The sequence below is a fragment of the Eptatretus burgeri genome, chromosome 1, assembly GCF_056783735.1.
Source record: "Eptatretus burgeri isolate ZD-2024b chromosome 1, Ebu_testis_v1, whole genome shotgun sequence".
NCBI lineage: Eukaryota > Metazoa > Chordata > Myxini > Myxiniformes > Myxinidae > Eptatretus > Eptatretus burgeri.
The window spans coordinates 11,266,873-11,274,552 of record NC_140961.1 but is presented as its reverse complement, the minus strand read 5'-3'; the positions used below and the strand labels follow the sequence as shown (position 1 = coordinate 11,274,552).

The window sequence follows — 7,680 nt, the reverse complement described above, 5'->3', positions numbered from 1 at the left end:
CTATCACCAGTACCGCGAGAACATTACATCGACAGATGGAGTGATCCTATACAAGGACCGAGTAGTCATACCACCCTCACTCCGTGGCGATGTGTTGAGCGCCCTACACGCTGCCCACCAGGGCGTATCAATGATGACCGCCCACGCAGAATCCTCTGTATTCTGGCCAGGCATGTCGGCCGACATCAGCGCCACTCGGAAAAACTGCGAACACTGCCACCGGATGGCACCATCACAGCCTGGAGCGCCACCAACTCCACCTATCCCGGTCGTTTACCCCTTTCAGGCAGTGTGCTCGGACTTCTTTGTACACAGGGGTGCACACTACCTTGTGACGGTGGACAGATACTCGAACTGGCCGATCATCTCAAAGTCGACGGGTGGCGCCGCCGGACTCATAAACCACAGTAGGGTAAGAATACTGATTCTGGCTCACTTTTCCCCATGTAAATGAATGGGGGATTTTCAGCGATTTATATTTTTTTTCCCTAAAAATAAATCCCCTTTTTATCCCAAGGTATATTTATTTGTCTCCCCTTTTAACCTGGAGGTTGAACCTCATTGAATTGAACACCTGGGGGTTGAACAACTCACTCATTGAACCTATAAAGATTTGTTCATTCTCAAATTCCTTCAATAGTTTAATTTTCTTTGCACAATAATCCCCATCTAAAATATTGACAAACAAAACATTTGAATCTTTATATTTTTTAAGATACCCCATTTGTGCCATTACGAAATGATAAACTTCTCTTAATGCTCTTGTTTGACCACCTCCTGAGCCACAGGTTATTTTTTGTTAAGCCCCGCCCACTTTTCTTTAAGCCCCGCCCACTTTTGTTAAGCCCCGCCCACTCCCCACAAGGTATTCAATAAGCCCCGCCCACTTTTCTTTAAGCCCCGCCCACTTTTGCTAAGCCCCGCCCACTTTTGCTAAGCTCCGCCCACTTTTCATAAGGTATTTTTTCTAAGCCACGCCCACTTTTCCTAAGCCCCGCCCACTTTTGCTAAGCTCCGCCCACTTTTCATGAGGTTTTTCTAAGCCCCGCCCACTTTTCCTAAGCCCCGCCCACTTTTGCTAAGCTCCGCCCACTTTTCATAAGGTATTTTTTCTAAGCCACGCCCACTTTTCCTAAGCTCCGCCTACTTTTGCTAAGCCCCGCCCACTCTTACATCATTTCCAGTTCATCTCTGACTCACAAAGAAATCACTAGAAAATTACAGGATGTTATGGTTTTGAAAAATTTCCCAATGAAGGCTTGCCTAGGCTTGCCCAGGGAATTTCCAAAGGAAACCACACCCACCAGTCTTTCTCTATAAAAGCTTCAAACCCAGGCTCCATTTTAAACATTTGTTCTTGCTGGCAATGGTGTTCTGTGTGCTTGTCTCGAACTGTCTGTCTTCTATGGAACTAAACCTTCAAGTTGATGAACTGGATTCAAACCTCTTATCTATTGAGGTAAGATTTTTTATTTTCCTATTTTCAAACTTTGATTGAAGCATACTCATTTAATAATTAAATAACTTAATTAATACATTATTATTTTCTCTCACAGGAAATTGTGTCTGAAATACGAAATGAAAATACTGCTTTTGCTACAACTTTGGGGAAATTGTTGGCTTGGTTGAAGACCTTGAGTGGGATGACTTTGGTGTTCCTTGGAACTCTCTGTCTTCTATGGAACTAAACCTTCAAGTTGATGAACTGGATTCAAACCTCTTATCTATTGAGGTAAGATTTTTATTTTCCTATTTTCAAACTTTGATTGAAGCATACTCATTTAATAATTAAATAACTTAATTAATACATTATTATTTTCTCTCACAGGAAATTGTGTCTGAAATACGAAATGAAAATACTGCTTTTGCTACAACTTGGGGCGAAATTGTTGGCTTGGTTGAAGACCTTATGAGCGACCAAGACCCACAGAACGAGTTCGTCCTTGATGACCCAACCAAAGAGTTATACCTTGGAGACCAACAAAATCCTGAAAAAGAGTTTTACAGCAATAGTACTCATTGTGAGTTATCAAGACAATACCCACTGAATAAGTTATACCTTGATGAGCCAGAATACAAGTTTTACCTTGGAGACTCACAAATTTTGAAAAAATCAGTAAATGAGTTCTGCCTTGATGGTTTAAATAACTACCTTGGAGACTCAGGAAAAGGGTTCTGCCAAGATGGTTCTAAATATGGGGCCTACCTTGGAGACTCACAAATTTTGAAAAAATCAGTAAATGAGTTCTGCCTTGATGGTTTAAATAACTACCTTGGAGACTCAGGAAAAGGGTTCTGCCAAGATGGTTCTAAATATGGGGCCTACCTTGGAGACTCACAAATTTTGAAAAAATCAGTAAATGAGTTCTGCCTTGATGGTTTAAATAACTACCTTGGAGACTCAGGAAAAGGGTTCTGCCAAGATGGTTCTAAATATAGGGCCTACCTTGGAGACTCACAAATTTTGAAAAAATCAGTAAATGAGTTCTGCCTTGATGGTTTAAATAACTACCTTGGAGACTCAGGAAAAGGGTTCTGCCAAGATGGTTCTAAATATGGGGCCTACCTTGGAGACTCACAAATTTTGAAAAAATCAGTAAATGAGTTATCCTTAAGAGACTTTGTAAGTTGGTTTTACTTTGAATACTTGAAATGTGGGTTCTGGATTGATAACTCACAATGTGATACATATCTTGGAAACTCAACGGGAATGTGGTTATACCTTGAAGACTTGGAAAGTTGGGTTTATGTTGGACACTTGAAACTTTTTTGGGGGCTTTTATTTATTTATTTATTTATTTATTTATTATTATTATTATTTTATTTATTTATATTTTGGAGACTTTTGGAGTTGCTATCACTCTTTGGGATCTAAACCTATCGATGTAGTTCTTTGTTGGATGGTGCTTGATGGGAGCAAGATCAAGAAAGTTCTGGGAAGAAAGTGCAGGCTTACTCCCCCTTTCTACGTCATCAAACCTGAAAGCCTTAAAAGACAGAATTGGAAGAAGAGAAAAAAAAAAAAAAAACGTAAAATATATATATATATAGGTGGAAATCTCATTTTGAAAAAGACTGTGTTGGGCGAGGATTGAGTTGGGGTTGAGATTTTGAATGTGAGGGTTGGGGTTGAGATTTTGAATGTGAGGGTTGGGACACACACACATACACATCAACAAACAAAAGTTAAGCCTTGACTATTCAGTTGAGGATTCTGTGTTTGGGGTTCACAGATCTAAGAACGTCCCCCTTGACACACATTATATACTGTTATACACCTCGGACTTGGCCCTCGAGTGTCCACAACGGTGTATAGTAGGAGGGAGTGAAGCGCCAACCTATTGCTCCCATTGCACACACACACACAAACAAAAGTTAAGCCTTGACTATTCAGTTGAGGATTCTGTGTTTGGGGTTCACAGATCTAAGAACGTCCCCCTTGACACACATTATATACTGTTATACACCTCGGACTTGTCCCTCTAGTGTCCACAAAGGTGTATTATCTGCTTAGTTTTGTCTTTTGTAATTCCTGTGAATAAAATGAACCTAAAATCTCTTCCCCTTCCAAATCATATATTTTATAAGTCCAAGGAACTGTATCTATTACATCAACAATTTTAAAAAGTTCTTTCGTCCATCGTTCAGTAAAACCCTTTTCAAAAAGAAATATTCTAATTGAACACCTAGTCAATGAACAGCTAAAAATCAAGTCAATGAAAAGAAAGAAAGAATCACAATTGAACATCCACTCAATGAACTGTTAATATTCTAATTGAACACCTACTCAATGAACTGTTAATATTCTAATTGAACACCTACTCAATGAACTGTTAATATTCTAATTGAACACCTACTCAATGAACTGTTAATATTCTAATCAATGAAAAGAAAGAAAGAATCCTAATTGAACACCTACTCAATGAACTGTTAATATTCTAATTGAACACCTACCCATCAAGTCAATGAAAAAGAAAGAAAAGAATCAAGATGAACACCTAGTTAATGAACAGAAAGAAAGAATCCATATGAACACCTACCCAATGAAAAAGAAATAATCTAATCAATAAACTGTTAATATTCCAATTGAACACCTAGTTAATGAACTGTTAATATATTCTAATTAAACACCTAGTTAATGTACAGAAAGAATCCATATGAACACCTACTCAATGAAAAAGAAATATTCTAATCAATGTACAGAAAGAAAGAATCCTAATTGAACATCTACTCATCTAATCAATGAAAAGAAAGAAAGAATCACAATTGAACATCTACTCAATAAACTGTTAATATATTCTAATTGAACACCTAATCAATAAACTGTTAATATATTCCAATTGAACACCTAGTTAATGTACAGAAAGAAAGAATCCATATGAACACCTACTCAATGAACAGCTAAAAATCAAGTCAATGAAAAAGAAAGAAAAGAATCAAGATGAACACCTAGTTAATGAACAGAAAGAAAGAATCCATATGAACACCTAGTTAATGTACAGAAAGAAAGAATCCATATGAACACCAAGTCAATGAAAAGAAAGAAAGAATCCTAATTGAACACCTAATCAATAAACTGTTAATATATTCCAATTGAACACCTACTCAATGAACAGAAAGAAAAGAATCAAGATGAACACCTACTAATCAAGTCAATGAAAAGAAAAAAGAATCAAGATGAACACCTACTAATCAAGTCAATGAAAAGAAAAAAAAAGAATCAAGATGAACACCTACTAATCAAGTCAATGAAAAAGAAAGAAAAGAATCAAGATGAACACCTAGTTAATGAACAGCTAAAAATCAAGATGAACACCTAGTTAATGAACAGAAAGAAAGAATCCATATGAACACCTAGTTAATGTACAGAAAGAAAAGAATCAAGATGAACACCTAGTTAATGAACAGCTAAAAATCAAGTCAATGAAAAAAGAAAGAAAAGAATCAAGATGAACACCTAATAATCAAGTCAATGAAAAAGAAAGAAAAGAATCAAGATGAACACCTAGTTAATGAACAGAAAGAAAGAATCCATATGAACACCTACTCAATGAAAAAGAAAGAAAGAATCCATATGAACACCTAGTTAATGAACTGTTAATATTCTAATTGAACACCTACTCAATGAAAAGAAAGAAAGAATCCTAATTGAACATCTACTCATCTAATCAATGAAAAGAAAGAAAGAATCCTAATTGAACACCAAGTCAATGAAAAAGAAAGAAAGAATCCTAATTGAACACCTACTCAATGAACTGTTAATATTCTAATTGAACACCTACTCATCTAATCAATGAACTGTTAATATATTCTAATTGAACACCTACTCAATGAACTGTTAATATATTCTAATTGAACACCTACTCAATGAACAGAAAGAAAAGAATCAAGATGAACACCTAGTTAATGTACAGAAAGAAATATTCTAATCAATGAACTGTTAATATATTCTAATTGAACACCTACTTATCTACTCAATGAAAAAGATATATTCTAATCAATGAACTGTTAATATATTCTAATTGAACACCTACTCAATGAACAGAAAGAAAGAATCACAATTGAACATCTACTTATCTAATCAATGAACTGTTAATATATTCTAATTGAACACCTACTCAATGAACTGTTAATATATTCTAATTGAACATCTACTCATCTAATCAATGAAAAGAAAGAAAGAATCCTAATTGAACACCAAGTCAATGAAAAAGAAAGAAAGAATCCTAATTGAACACCTACTCAATGAACTGTTAATATATTCTAATTGAACACCTACTCAATGAACTGTTAATATATTCTAATTGAACACCTACTCAATGAACAGAAAGAAAAGAATCAAGATGAACACCTAGTTTATGTACAGAAAGAAATATTCTAATCAATGAACTGTTAATATATTCTAATTGAACACCTACTCATCTAATCAATGAACTGTTAATATATTCTAATTGAACACCTACTCAATGAACTGTTAATATATTCTAATTGAACACCTACTCATCTAATCAATGAACTGTTAATATATTCTAATTGAACACCTACTCATCTATTCGATGAAAAGAAAGAAAGAATCCTAATTGAACACCTACTTATCTAATCAATGAACTGTTAATATTCTAATTGAACACCTACTCATCAAGTCAATGAAAAAGAAAGAAAAGAATCAAGATGAACACCAAGTTAATGTACAGAAAGAAAAGAATCAAGATGAACACCTACTCAATGAACAGCTAAAAATCAAGATGAACACCTAGTTAATGAACAGCTAAAAATCAAGATGAACACCTAGTTAATGTACAGAAAGAAATATTCTAATCAATGAACTGTTAATATATTCTAATTGAACACCTAGTTAATGAACAGAAAGAAAAGAATCAAGATGAACACCTAGTTAATGTACAGAAAGAAAAGAATCAAGATGAACACCAAGTTAATGTACAGAAAGAAAGAATCCATATGAACACCTAATCAATAAACTGTTAATATATTCTAATTGAACACCTACTCATCTAATCAATGAAAAGAAAGAAAGAATCCTAATTGAACACCTACTTATCTAATCAATGAACTGTTAATATTCTAATTGAACACCTACTCATCAAGTCAATGAAAAAGAAAGAAAAGAATCAAGATGAACACCAAGTTAATGTACAGAAAGAAAAGAATCAAGATGAACACCTACTCAATGAACAGCTAAAAATCAAGATGAACACCTAGTTAATGAACAGCTAAAAATCAAGATGAACACCTAGTTAATGTACAGAAAGAAATATTCTAATCAATGAACTGTTAATATATTCTAATTGAACACCTAGTTAATGAACAGAAAGAAAAGAATCAAGATGAACACCTAGTTAATGTACAGAAAGAAATATTCTAATCAATGAACTGTTAATATATTCTAATTGAACACCTACTCATTTAATCAATGAACTGTTAATATATTCTAATTGAACACCTACTCAATGAAAAAGAAAGAAAAGAATCAAGATGAACACCAAGTCAATGAAAAAGAAAGAAAAGAATCAAGATGAACACCTACTTATCTAATCAATGAAAAGAAAGAAAGAATCCTAATTGAACACCTAATCAATGAACTGTTAATATATTCCAATTGAACACCCACTCAATGAACAGAAAGAAAAGAATCAAGATGAACACCTACTAATCAAGTCAATGAAAAAGAAAGAAAAGAATCAAGATGAACACCTACTCAATGAACAGTTAATATATTCTAATTGAACACCTACTCAATGAACTGTTAATATTCTAATTGAACACCTACTCAATGAACTGTTAATATTCTAATTGAACACCTACTCAATGAAAAGAAAGAAAGAATCCCAATTGAACACCTAGTTAATGAACTGTTAATATATTCTAATTGAACACCTACTCATCTAATCAATGAAAAGAAAGAAAGAATCCTAATTGAACATCTACTCATCTAATCAATAAAAAAGAAAGAAAAGAATCAAGATGAACACCTAGTTAATGAACAGCTAAAAATCAAGATGAACACCTACTCAATGAACAGTTAAAAATCAAGTCAATGAAAAAGAAAGAAAAGAATCAAGATGAACACCTACTCAATAAACAGAAAGAAAGAATCCTAATTGAACACCTAGTTAATGAACAGCTAAAAATCAAGATGAACACCTAATCAATGAACTGTTA

At 34.0% G+C, this 7,680-nt stretch overlaps 1 long non-coding RNA gene across 1 annotated transcript; it reads left to right on the top strand.

Annotated features, from left to right (window-relative positions):
* The first annotated feature begins 1,044 nt into the window (after positions 1 to 1,044).
* On the top strand, positions 1,045 to 3,559 carry LOC147033864 (uncharacterized). Its single transcript, XR_015055698.1, has 2 exons — positions 1,045 to 1,732; positions 1,829 to 3,559. It is a non-coding gene; the product is annotated as an uncharacterized LOC147033864 (long non-coding RNA).
* The last annotated feature ends 4,121 nt before the right edge of the window (positions 3,560 to 7,680 follow it).